Below are 13,788 nucleotides of genomic sequence, written 5' to 3'. Positions count from 1 at the left end.
AATTTGCAGAACAGAAATTACTTGATAGATTTAGAGTGAACTGGGGTATTATAATGACTTTGGTGAACTTGTACGGCCCACAAACTGGAACTGGCATAGCTTTTCTATTCAACATGTGTAAAGCCGTCACCATACTTGCCCTGGGGACATGTTGGGTGTCTCAAAGTTTTCTGTTTTTAGGATACTTCAGCAGATGTCCTTCAAGGATGCATCTGCAGTCTTAACAAATGGGTTGTCCTGTCGTCAGGCAGCCCTTCGGTCGGCCGGATTCCAAAGTCTGGGTCTGGCTTCGGCTGGTGTCGCACTTCACCCGACGTCATCGCGGCAGTTATTCGGGTATAAAGGCATCAGCCGACGCCATTTTCCTCAGTCTTTCTTGCCGCGTGGCGCCCGAAGCAGAAGCTGTTCGCAAGTGCCGGTCGGTCAGATCCAGAGATTACTACTACCGAATACTTCTTCGAAGACTTCTATAAAGCTAAGTACCCCGTTGGGGACTCTTTCTTGCCTCAGCCGATGTCAGAGAAAGTTAATAACTGTTTATCTTGTGGGAAACAAATACCTCATACAGACCACGACGTAGCAGCTTGTCTAGCCTGTTCTTCTTTTAACCGACGGACGCTTAAACGTCGGTCGGACTTTGCTGAACAGATATTCGGCTCTGATTTTGCCTACATTATGCCGTCGGATCCTCCGACTACGCAAATTATTAAAAAACGCAAAGAAAAGGACCGACACTCGCGGTCCGCGGTTTAGGCCGAAACCGCGGTTAAGCAAACCACGAGTGTCTCGGTTTCGGCCGAAACCAAGCAAGCGGTTCTTTCTTCAGCCGATAACTTGCCTTCCACTGAGGCCTCTTCTGGCCTGGTAGAGACGGCCTCTGAAATCCAACCTTCTGTTGCGGTTTCACAGGATTTATCAGACACCATTCCCCTGGATGTTTCAACCCCTGCACGTGGAGCTGCTAGGCCTCCTCCAGCTATGTCTATTAAGGCCTTTGCCAGGGCTAAAGCAGCCAAATCAACGAAACCTGTGCCTGCCAAGCCCCCTTCTCACAGGCCCAGCACCAGCTCCCACATGCTTTCTTTGGCTGAGGATCTCATCTCTTTAATCCGTGGAGCCCAGCCTCATCCTGACAGGGCCTCTCTCCCTCCTCCAGAAAAGAGACCTAGAGCAGAGCCCCCTGAGCCAGTATCCGCAGATGATTCTTCTGATGACTCGAACATACAGACCCTCCTGAGGCTTCTTATTCCCCTTACGAAGATTCTGATGCTGAGGAGTCCATCCTTCAGCCTCTCCTCCTGAGGAATTTTCCTTTGGGGAAACCTTGCATGCTATGAGGGAACAATTTCAGTGGCAGGGCCAAGATTTCAGACTCTAGAAAGAGGCTTAGGACCTTTCTACATTTGCCACAACATAGACCTTTAGCTATACCTCCAGTTCTTTCTGTTGTTGATGATGCATTTAATGATGCTTGCACTGCTCCTGATTCTTTACCTCCGGCTCCTGCTAAGCCCGATAGGTACTACAGGGTCCCGGACACTCATCACCATTTCTATAAGGCTCCTGTTGCAGATCCAGAGACTATCTCCCAGGGCCCTAAAGCTGTAGCAGCTACTTCTTCTAAAAACCCCCTCCCCTCTGAAAGGGAATCCAGGTCCTTAGAGATGGGGTAAAAAAGTTTACACCTCTGCTACTTTGTCAGCTAGAGCTTTGAACTGCCAATTTCATATGATTCAATATCAAGTGTTTATGCTTGACCAGTTGACTAAAAAGCTGTCCTCTGAAGAATCTTTAGATAAAAAGTATGTTCAGGAAATGGTACATAACATACAGCAGGTTACTAACCATTCTTTAAAATGTGGCTATGATGCACTGGAGGCTTCCTTTAGATCAGCCATGACTGGCACAGTTATTAGGAGGCATGCATGGTTGAAAGAACAGGCATTACCAGACCGTGTCAAATCAAAGCTTTTGGATGCACCTATGGACAAGGTCAATTTATTTGGTTCCCCTGCACAGCAGGTACTAAAAAAGATGAAAGAGAAAGCAAAATCTGTGCAAACAGTGAAAGATTTCCTACAAGTTCAACCTCCAAGGTTTAGCGGGAACTGGCCCTCCAAGAATTGGTCCTTTCCGGAATCCTCTAAGCCACAAAGAGGCAGGAATAGGCGCACTAGAGGCAGAAACCAATCCAGGGGTGCCTACAGGGGTCGCCAATGGCATGGTAACAACCAATGAGGCACGGATACAGCCACCACCACTACAACAACTCAATCTCAGTGACTTGGCGGTGGTACCGTCTACCAGGGAACAACTACAAGCACCCTTGGGCGGAAAGCTAACCTTATTCTCAAGAAACTGGCACTGCATTACAAGAGAAAAATGGATTTTGCAAACTATAGACCAAGGTTACAGGTTCCATTTCCATACTCTACCAGAAAAGAGAGGAATGCCAAACCTACCACCTACTCAAAAGACAGAAGCTCTAAAGCAAATATCTCAATTACTAAAAATGAGAGCTGTGGAAAAGGTACCATCTATGGAACAGGGAAAGGGATTTTACTCAAGACTCTTCCTGGTACCAAGGAAAGAAAACAAATGGAGGCCTATTCTAGACCTGTCCGCGTTAAACACATTCCTCATTGTTCCCAAATTCAAAATGCTGACCCTACAGCAGCTTCTTCCCATGCTGGGCAAGGAGTCTTGGCTGGTAACTCTAGATCTCAAGGAGGCATACCTGCACGTCCCCATAAGACCAATTTGCAGAAGATACCTCAGATTTCTTGCAGGATCAGAGCATTATCAATTCTCAGCATTGCCTTTTGGCTTATCTACTGCGCCCAGAGTGTTCACGAAATGCCTGGCATCAGTTATAGCTCATTGCAGACTTCAGGGGATTCAAATCTATCCCTACCTGGACGACTGCCTGATACAAGCGGACAACAAAAACAAATACAAAGAGTCATCTACCTGCTGCAAGCCCTGGGATATACAGTCAATACAGAAAAGTCAAGGCTGATTCCATCCCAAAGAATAACCTTTCTGGGTGCAGAACTGGACACATCAAAACAAATGGCATTCCTAACTGCAGAAAAGAAAGAACAACTTCCTGTCTACTTCTTGGCATTAACAAAGCAGAACCATCTGACTGCAAGAAAAGTGTTACAAGCTCTAGGCTTCATGGCATCCTGCATAATACTGGTCCCTCATGCCAGGCTGCATATGAGAAAGCTACAGTGGTACCTAAAGAATTTGTGGTCCCAGCACAAACACAGCCTAGAAACCAAAATACCAATGATCCCATGCCTGAAACAGGAGTTCCTATGGTGGGCTCAGGCCTGCCAATCAAACACAGGACTGCCCTTCTGCAAAAATCAACCGAGACAAACCATCACGACAGATGCCTCAGACCTCGGATGGGGGGCACACATGCTGGGCAAGTGCATTCAAGGCCTATGGACTCAAGACCAGCTACATCTGCACATAAATCTAAAAGAAATGATGGCAGTGAAATTGGCAATCCAGGCATTCAGACCTCTTCTCCAAGAAGGCCAGTTGATGATAAGAACAGACAACACCACAGTTATGTGGTACATCAACAAACAGGGAGGCACACACTCATACCCTCTATGCCGACTGGCACTCGACCTATGGGATGTGGCTCTGAGCTGCAACATTCAGTTACAGGCAATTTATGTACCAGGGAAGGAAAACATTCTAGCAGACATATTAAGCAGAACTACAACAGATGCCCACGATTGGATGCTGCATCCGGACATCTTCAAAACCATCACAAGAAAATGGGGATTACCACAAATAGACTTGTTGCATCCCCATTCAATCACCAGTTGAAGAAATTCTGCACAAGGACTTACCACCCACTTGCTTGGAAGGTGGACTCCCTTTCTTTCAGTTGGAAAAGCCTGACAGCATACACATTTCCACCACTCCCTTTGATGCACAAGGTGCTTCTGAAGATCAAAGAGGAACGTCCGAGGATCATTCTGATAGCTCCAAACTGGCCAAGACAACATTGGTACCCACTTCTGAGGAGCATGTCCAGGGAACAAATATGGACACTGCCCCTGATCCCTTTACTGCTAACACAGAGCAACTACAGCATCCTGCATCCAAGTCTAAAAACTCTGCAGCTAACTGCCTGGAACATTACATAACAGCAACTAACCCAAATTTATCCCAAAGGGTTAAAGACATAATACTGGAGGCTCGTAGACCTTCCACAAGAAAGAATTATGCAGCAAAATGGAAAAGATATCTCATCTGGAGTACTGCAAAGGGGCAAGATGTGACACTGGTGAACATAGCCAACATCCTGGAGTACTTGGCTGAGCTCTACCATACAGGCCTGTCCTATTCTTCCATCAAGATACATGCATCAGCTATTTCAGCAGAATACAGCTTGGATCCTCCTGTCTTCTCGCATCCTCTGCTCAGACAGTTTCTGAGAGGAATTAAAAATGTAAAACCTCCCAGGAAACCTCCATTGCCAGCATGGGACTTGAATTTTGTACTAGAAAAGCTGACTCTTCCTCCTTTCGAACCAGCAGCAACAGCAGAATTACAATACTTATCCTGGAAAACTGCCTTCCTGCTAGCAGTAACTTCAGCAAGAAGGGTTTCTGAACTGCAGGCATTAATGGCAGTGCAACCCTTCCTGATCTTCCATCAAGACAGAGTGTCCATGAGAACAAATCCTACATTTATGCCTAAGGTGGTATCCAGAGTTTCTTTAAATCAGGCTATCCACCTCCCTACATTCTTCCCCAACCCACAGAACAGGGGAGAAAGGCTCTTACATACCTTGGATGTACACAGACAATTACGCTACTATCTGGACAAGACAAAAAACAATAGAAAGACTGACCAGCTTCTGGTAGCATATGCAACAGGGAAGGAAGGGAAACCAATTTCTAAACAGACAATCTCCAAATGGATAGGAAATTGCATTAGATTCTGTTACTCCTACCATGGAAAGAAAACTCCAGAGAACATCAGGCCTCACTCCACAAGGGCTACAGCCACTACCACAGCTTTCTTACGAGGAGTGGCTACCAAGGACATTATAGAGGCTGCTACTTGGACCTCCGTGCATACATTTGCCAAGCATTATAACTTACCTCTATACTCTAGATCCCGTGCTGGTTTTGCCACTGCTGTTTTGCAAGGGATCCTAACTACACCATAAGCTTTTCTCTTTACCTCCTCCCCTAGTTTAGCTATGGTATTCTACCCATTTGTTAAGACTGCAGATGCATCCTTGAAGGACATAGTACAGTTTTGTACCTACCATAAATGTAGATGTCCGAGAGGAATGCATCTGCAGTCAGGATTACCTACCCTCCTTCCACTCTGAGATACTCCTAGGGTATTTACCAATCTTCAGCTAGCTTGGGGGGGATCTATTATGGTGTATTTGTTTGTATATATGTACATACATGCTTATTTTGTGTGTTTGCTCTCTACTATTTGGAAACTTTGGCATTTATCCAAATTTAGCCATCCAAGAGGGCACCTGGCATCTGGGGCAAGAAACACTGAGGAAAATGGCGTCGGCTGATGCCTTTATACCCGAATAACTGCCGCGATGACGTCGGGTGAAGTGCGACACCAGCCGAAGCCAGACCCAGACTTTGGAATCCGGCCGACCGAAGGGCTGCCTGATGACAGGACAACCCATTTGTTAAGACTGCAGATGCATTCCTCTCGGACATCTACATTTATGGTAGGTACAAAACTGTACTTTCTGAATATACTTTCGACCAGTGTGGATGACCATATCTATGTCCCAGTGTCATCACAGGACAGAGAGTCAGTACCATGTATGCTTTCCACGAAATGGCACTCTTTCCTGAGGGTGCTCGGTGCGATAGGTTATACCCACATGGTTATAAGGGTTCCATCTGGACTGCAAGGTGAGAAATAATGCAACAGGAAAGGTTACCATCCCATTAGTTGCAAGGTAGTATATGATGCAGAGGGGTTCATCACCAACATATATTGGCCCAGCATGCTTGTAGTGCCCATGATTCCCACACGTGACACACCATTTCACTATACTGCCATATCCTGCATGGAAGGATTCCTCATGATCACGTAGTTGTTATACTGTTGTAAATGATAGGCGTTTCTCTATCTGCATAGTGAGATGATGGTGAATAATCACCCCTTTCTTGTGTCTCCTCTCCCTTTTATGTTTTCTAGGTGACACAGGCAACCCACTCGAATGCTGACTAATTACACTAGTGCATAACCCACAGAGAACAGAAAAGTAGTGCTTTAACACCTCTCTGTCCCAGACAGGAATAATTACTGAGCAAGTGTTCAGTCTGCTCAAAACCCATATCTGTTGCCTGGATAGTCTGAGGGTTCCTCAGAGTGAGCTTACTTTTGCATTCAGAATGTTTATGACCTGTTGCATTCTGCATAATTTGAGGATGCATTAGTCTGGTACACGACTGCCATGGCCAGTGACCAATAATGACAGTTCAGCTCCCTCTGAAATTTACTCCTACCAGTAATGAAGGCAACAGTGGGCAGCCTAGGGGAATAGTTGGGGTAGAGGTTTCTGGTACCCTCATCGAATCTAGGCAGGGGTCTGAACCTCCTAGATTTGTTAAAGCAAATGTTCCTATAAAAAAAGAAATGAATACCAAACATGTGGCTTATTTGGCCAAGGATCCTCACAAATAATGGCAGGACTTTAGTCAAGGACTGTTTAATATGCTTATGGCCCTGAAACCCCCACAAGAGCTGTCTGTCCCTGCTTCTGCTCCCTGGTCTTCCACCTTTCTAAGAGGTCTAGAGATTCTGAAGAAGAGTTGGATTCTGGTGAAGAATCCTTGGCATATTCCTCCCAGATCCACTGTCCTGTTGCCCTGGGGTCTGGTGAAAAAGATTCACTGTCCTCTGATTCTCCTTTTGAAGAATTATCTTTTGGACATGCAGTGATCTGTGTGATTTAATATGTTAAGTGGGACTGTTCCCAAGTTTCTGATGTTCGGAACAGTTATTATGAACTTTTGCAAATGGATTCACTCAGACCTTCTGCAATCCTCCCTGTTTTAGTTGTCTTTTAGATGCATTTTACAGCAGATTCTCAAGCTCCTGACACTCAATCTCCGGTCCCTAAGAAGCCAGACAGATTTTATAAAGTCCCTGAGAATCAAAAGTATTTGTATAAGAGTCCTTCACCTGATCCTGCTGTTGTTTCCATGTCCACAGATAAGCCATCCAAACTGCTATTCTCTTCCAAGCTTTTACCTTCCGACAAGGACAGCCATGCTATGGATGGGAAAAAGTGTATACTACTGCTGTTTTTACATTTAAGATCATTATCAGACTTGCATGACTAGATGTGTCCTGGCATTTCACTTACACCTTGGGGGGAGATGTTTGGCTGATAAGTCTGATTCGGACAGTAAGACTTCTCCCTTTTTCTTCTGAATTCTGCCTCTCAGGTGGCTCACCATTCCTTTAATGCAACTAAGCTGATGTCTCTTCTAGGGCAGCAGCATCTGGTTCTGTCATGAAGAGATACTCTTGGTTGCACCTTCAAGCATTTACCTGAAGATATTAAGGAAAAAACATTAGATTCCCTTTTACACAACCAGAATATCATTGGTAGTGCTGCTACAGAAATGTTTAAATCTCTTCAGGATATGGATGAGGTTATGCAATACCTGAAGTAAGTCTTTATTTCCCCCTGTACCACGTTCTAGAGGGGCTGTCCATCTAAATCTTTTTTTGTCCATAGGCAGCCTAGACAACCTGCTAGGAAGAAGCAGTTTCCTAAGATGATTTTCCAAGATAAACCCACTCAGAATTCCAGAGACCAAAAATGGACTTTTCCTGACAAATCTGACTGTCTGTGACATCCAGACTCCCTTTTTCCTCAGCCATATTCGTCTGTCCCTCAGGCTAATCATATCCTTTCCTGTTTGGCAACAGATAACCACACTTATCTGGGTTTTCTCCATTATCCAGCAGGTTTTTGTATGGCTTAGAAGTCCCTTCCTCCATTTTCTGGCTTTCCTCAGCCTCCTCCTTGACAGCTTCCTTGTTTTCCTTTGGTTCTACAGGATGTTATTGATCAGGGAACCATCCAACCAATTCTCTTGTCTCAGCTGAGAATAGTTTTTATTACAAAATGTTTCCATGTCGCAGGAAAGAGGGGTCGTGAAGGCTCAAGTTAAACCTGTTCTTTCTCAACACCTTTCTCAAGATCCTTTCCTTCATGATGTTGTCTCCAGGCAGTTTTCCCCGTGTTGTTTCCTCAAGCTTTTCTGGTATCTCTGGATTTGAAGGACACTTAACCTCCATAATTCTATTCATCCTTACTTCAGGAAGTTTTTATGTTTCTTTGTTTCTTCTTCTCATTTTCAGTCTGATTTGCCTTTTGGTCCTTCTGCAGCTCTTGAGTCTTTACCAAATGTCTGACTGCTGTGGTAGCCTTCTATAGAATAGAATTCAAATATTGCCTTATTTGGACAACTTTCTAATTCAAGCCCCTCTCAGCAGTTTCTGCTTCAAAATCTGCATTTCACTGTGCTTCTTATGCACAGTGTGGGGTTCACCCTCAGTCTCAAAAAGTCCATGTTGACTCCCTCTTAAAACCAGGTGTTTTAGGGTTGCAGGAGTTAGAATATTCCAACAGAAGTAGGAAACTGATGCGGAATAAGGTGAAGTCCCAAGACTGGAAAAACTCCCTTATAAGGCTCAAAAAAAAGTTGAGATCCCTCATCAAATCCTCTAAAGCAGAATTGCAGCAGATAGTAAAGACAACAAGGTATTCTATAGTTAGGTAAAGAATCTCCACGGCAATACACAGATTTGCTCTGAGCTACTGCACAATGGTACCTCCTATACCGAGCCAACAGATATTGCCAGTATACTGGCCGACAGATTCCGTGCCAACTTTACCCCTCTCTTCCACCCCCCAAAGGACGAATCACAATACCAGTAGATTGCCAGGCACCCTGTATTACTGCTGTGCAGGTTAAAACAGCACTGTCCAAGGCCAAGAATACAGATTCTATTGGACCTGACAATATCCCTGGCTGTGTTCTGCATGAACTACAGAGTGAACTGGCACCTCATCTGTGTGCCCTGTTCAACCACAGCCTCACCTCAGGCTTTGTCCCTACCGAATGCCGCACTGCTACAGTCATCCCTCTCCACAAAGGAGGAGCGATTACAGACCCTGGGAACTATCGCCCCATAAGCCTGACGAGTCTGATATGCAAAGCTATGGAACGCATCATCATGGACCTAATAAACAAGGATATAGAGAATCTCCAAACTCTGGATCCCACACAGTTTGGTTTTGTGAAGGGTAGATCATACCTGCTCAACCTGGTCGACTTTTTTGAGTCAGTCACCACAGCTGTGGATGAAGACAAGGTGGTTCATACAACCTACCTTGATCTGGCCAAGGCCTTTGATACCATTCTCCACTCAGGAATCATAATAAAACTCACTAAGCTAGGCATCAACCCATGTATCACTAGGTGGGTTGCAAACTGGCGCACAGATAGAAACCACAGTGTGAAAGTAGCTGACTCCAGGTCAGACTGTCAACCAGTCATGAGTGGGATCCACAGGGTTTGGTCCTGGGTCCTCTCTTGTTTTGTGTCTACTTCTCTGAAGTCCAGACCAACACGAAGGGACTCTGGCTGACAAAGTTCACAGACAATTGCAAATTGGGAGCTATTATTAACTCCCCAAGTGATGTGACATCCTATAGAAAGGCCTCACTGAGACCGACAACTGGTGTCAGAACCATGGCCTTAAGCTTAGTGTCAAAAAATGTGTCATCATCCCCTTTGGGAAAAACCCGGTTCCCATGAATTACCACATCGATTGTAGTCCACTGAACACAAAAGGCTTTATAAGAGATCCGGGAACACAATTAACAGCAACCTCTCTCTCTTGACCACCACATTGCCACTGTGGTCAGAAAGTCCCTCTATGTGGCACATCTCATTACTAAGGGTTTTGCATCCAGGAAGAAAGAAGTCATTGTCTCCTTCTGCTCTTCCCTCATTAGGCCAATCATCGAGTACAATGCCTTATTTGGCATGTACCTCACTAGACACCTGCAACAACTGGAGAGGCCACAAAAGTACTCACAAAGAGGATCTTAGGCCTTAAACAGTTGTCCTATATGGACAGACTCAAAAAACTCCAACTATTCTGTCTCATATCACCTACTTAGAGGCGATCTCTGCTTGACTTACAAAGCCATGTCTGACCCAGCTGTGTTAGAAATGCTACATCTAAAGAAATCCCAATCCCTCCACACCACACAGTCCAGAGACCTCTACCTCATTACCACACTCAACAGAACATGCTGGAGGTACAGGTTCATAACCCAGAGACTGCGCATGCTATGGAATAGACTTCCCATACATGTCAAACATTGGTGGGGTACTCCTCAGGTAGACCTTTTTGCCTACCCTCTGAACAGACAGCTTCCCAGTTCTGTTCCAGAGTGCCAGGTCCTCTGGCTTGCAAAGCAGACACCATGTCATTTTCTTGGAAGGGGATGTTCCTTTATGCCTATTTCCCCTCCATGTGCTACTACAGGTCCTGCACAAGGTCATGTCTGATGCACCCAAAACCTTACTGGTGACTCCCTCTTGGCTCAGACAGAACTGGTCCCCCCATCTATTTCACCTGGCCAGGGCAATTTTGAAATTACCTCACAGGATGAATCTTTTCACACAAGACCAGACAAGGGATTTCCTCATTCGCCCTCACTTGTCCACCCTTCAACTGATGCTTTTGATGATACGGTTTTGATTCCTTTCAGGTACCAGTTTTGTGAGAATGTGCTTTGTTTTGCAGAAGTCCAGAAAAACCACTAATAGAAAATCCTATGTGACTAAATGGAAGAGATTTTCTATTTGGTGTCTCAAGCATGACCTGGGCCTTTTTTTCTGCGGAGGTCCCCTACTGTCCTTTCTTATTTGTGTCAGATGCTCAATTCTGGTTTGATATATTAATTTTTTAAAGTTCATTTATCAGCCATTTCCACCGGTCTGTCTCTTTCTGAATCCACGTTTGGCTTCTAGTTTTGAAGTCAAACAATTTTTAAAAGGTGTCATATTAGGTCTCGTATTAGGACTCCAAGAAAGCCTATTCCTCCTCCTTGGGACCTTAATTTTGCTCTTGATGCAGAAGCTTATGAGGTCTAACTACCTTCTTCTTGAGTTCACACAAATACCTGTAGCATTTTCTTGGGACACGTGTCTACTTGTCTACCATGCATGCATACACTCCCTTTTCCATGTTCACCAGTCAACCTGTATTTGCATACAAGTAAGGAATTGCCAGATACACAAAGTTTTCAGCCTATTTGCTGCCACACATTGAGACACTCCCTGATCCACACCCACCATTGTCCTCAATGTGTGCCTGTTAAGTCCTTACTAGTGTCCTGAAAGAATTGATAAGGATGCATTTTGTGCAACCATATTGCACATAAGGATCATTATGGTGGTGTTGCTGGCCTTCACCATTCTCATGTACTAGTGAATTTCCTGGGCAGTTGAGCGAAAAACCCTTTACATGAATACCGAAACATCGACCCCTATACCTCGAACCACGAAAATCCCGAACGCACTAAACTGCGAAAAATAAAATATTGAACTATCATAGTCGGCCAACCCCACCACCCGCTACTTAGTACCTACCCAAACAAAATAAATAAACCACATACATACACTAACCAAACCCTACAGACATACACCCAAACAAAATAAATAATCCACATACATACATTTAACAAAACCCTGCTTCCAACATTAAACCCCACATACACAACTATCTATGCACTATCCTTAACCCCTCGCTAACCTTAAGGTCCTTAACTACCGCACACTTCCCCTACAGACATACACCCAGACAAAATAAATAACACAGATACACTTAAAAAAAAAAAAAAACCTACATCTAACACTACACTAAATCTTACATACATAACCTATCTATGCACTTACCTTAACCCAAATCCTAACCCTAAAGTCCTATCTATCATACTTACCTTACAGAGCTATACTGCAGACTGGCCAACCAAAACTAATCGACATTTCAGAATTTGTAGTTTTGGACGTTTGAGGTTTACGTACTTCACGCAATACGTTTCAACATATTCATATTTGCGTAATAGGGTTTTTGCTCAACTGATATAGACCCAATTTCCTCATGTATATCCTGTAATACTCTGACCATCTGTATTTGACTCTCAGTGGCAGTAACTTGGGCCTGAACTACATCACAGCATACCTGTTGCTGGGCAGACAAGGCCTTATGCATCTCAGAAGCTACTGTGAAAGATGTACAGGAGTTACGGTGGGTAATGGAATCTCAGACATGGTCATGTCTTTCTCCATAGGTTCAGTTTTCCAAAGGAATACTTCTGATCCTTCCATTTTATCATTATGCACAGTGCGTCAGCTTGTGTCAGTAAGCAAAAAATTATCAACTGGGGTAGGGGATCCCTGTCAATATACTTTATAACTGTGTGCCATTGTTTTGAGACTGTGTCATGAGTGTTAAAGTAATGGCGTAATCATTGTATTTTCTCTTTGACAACCGTCTGATTTAATATTGTATTTATGATGTCCACTCTTAGTATGTGTTGTGGACCTGATGATGAAATACCAGAAACTACCAATGCCAGGAAAGACTGACCTTCAACACCACCTGTGTGGATGCTGAAGTTTTACCATTGTACTGGTATCCACACCACCTGAAGTGAATCCAGCATCCTCCTGTTTTGCATTGTAGTCATCCCTTCATAAGGAGAGCAGGTACTCTTCATCACGAGTTAAACTTTGGACCATGTAAGGCCCAGTGTCCATGCTAATACATACAGTTGCATTCTGTCTATCTTTACTCCTTGGACAGCACACCATAGCATTAGCTCTTTTTCTGCACTGTACCAAGATACAGTTCCTTCCCCCTATAGCATTTATATCAGCCAGTACATGATTCCACACTTTAACTTGCTCTGCCTGTTTTGATCCATCTTTTCCAAAACGATATTTTGCATTATGTCTTAAGTGCATCCATGAGGATATGGTTCTTCTCAGCAGTGAAGTTGTGTCCCCTGCGTTTTTTTCCATGATGCTGTAAAAGCTATATGTTCATTTTTTCTCAGTGAACGTACTTGCACTAAAATATGTATGAGTCATTTTTCTTCTCTTCTGCAAATTCAGTAGAGCATGGGCACCCCGACTGTAGTTGAACCAGGTGAATGAGAGATTACTTCCACCCCATCCCTGCCTGTCCAGGGATTGCTTCACATGGGAGGGAGTAGTGGCTCCATCCCTGTGATCACCCCTTTGCGGGAAGCTTGGAAAGCCAGCATTTTGGGTTTCAGGACCTGGTGGGGGATGCATTGGAGAGGAGGTTTCAAGATTCCCTGTCCTGCTTGTCTCTGACCACTGAGACATTGGTATCCTTGACTCATACCATCTGAGTCCCCCTGACCAGGAACATCAGGGCATTGACTAATGTGAGGCTGTCCAAAAAGGGGTGAAAGTGGCAAATTTCTCATTCCCTATCTTGTGTTGGTCCTCCTTGTGTTTGTCTTGTCTGTCTTTTATGTGATTGTCAGTACTCCTAACTCTTACCTAGTCTGCTCTGCCCTTTATCCCTCCAGACATATGGAGAATACAGGAGATTATTGTCACATGTACTACACAACCAGTACTTGGCAGAAATTCCTGCAGCTCCTTCAGTGTTGCTGTAGGTCTCTTGGCA

Source organism: Protopterus annectens, chromosome 8.part1 (assembly GCF_019279795.1).
Source record: "Protopterus annectens isolate FY-2018-M chromosome 8.part1, PAN1.0, whole genome shotgun sequence".
Taxonomy (NCBI): domain Eukaryota; kingdom Metazoa; phylum Chordata; order Ceratodontiformes; family Protopteridae; genus Protopterus; species Protopterus annectens.
This window is presented reverse-complemented; position numbering follows the sequence as displayed.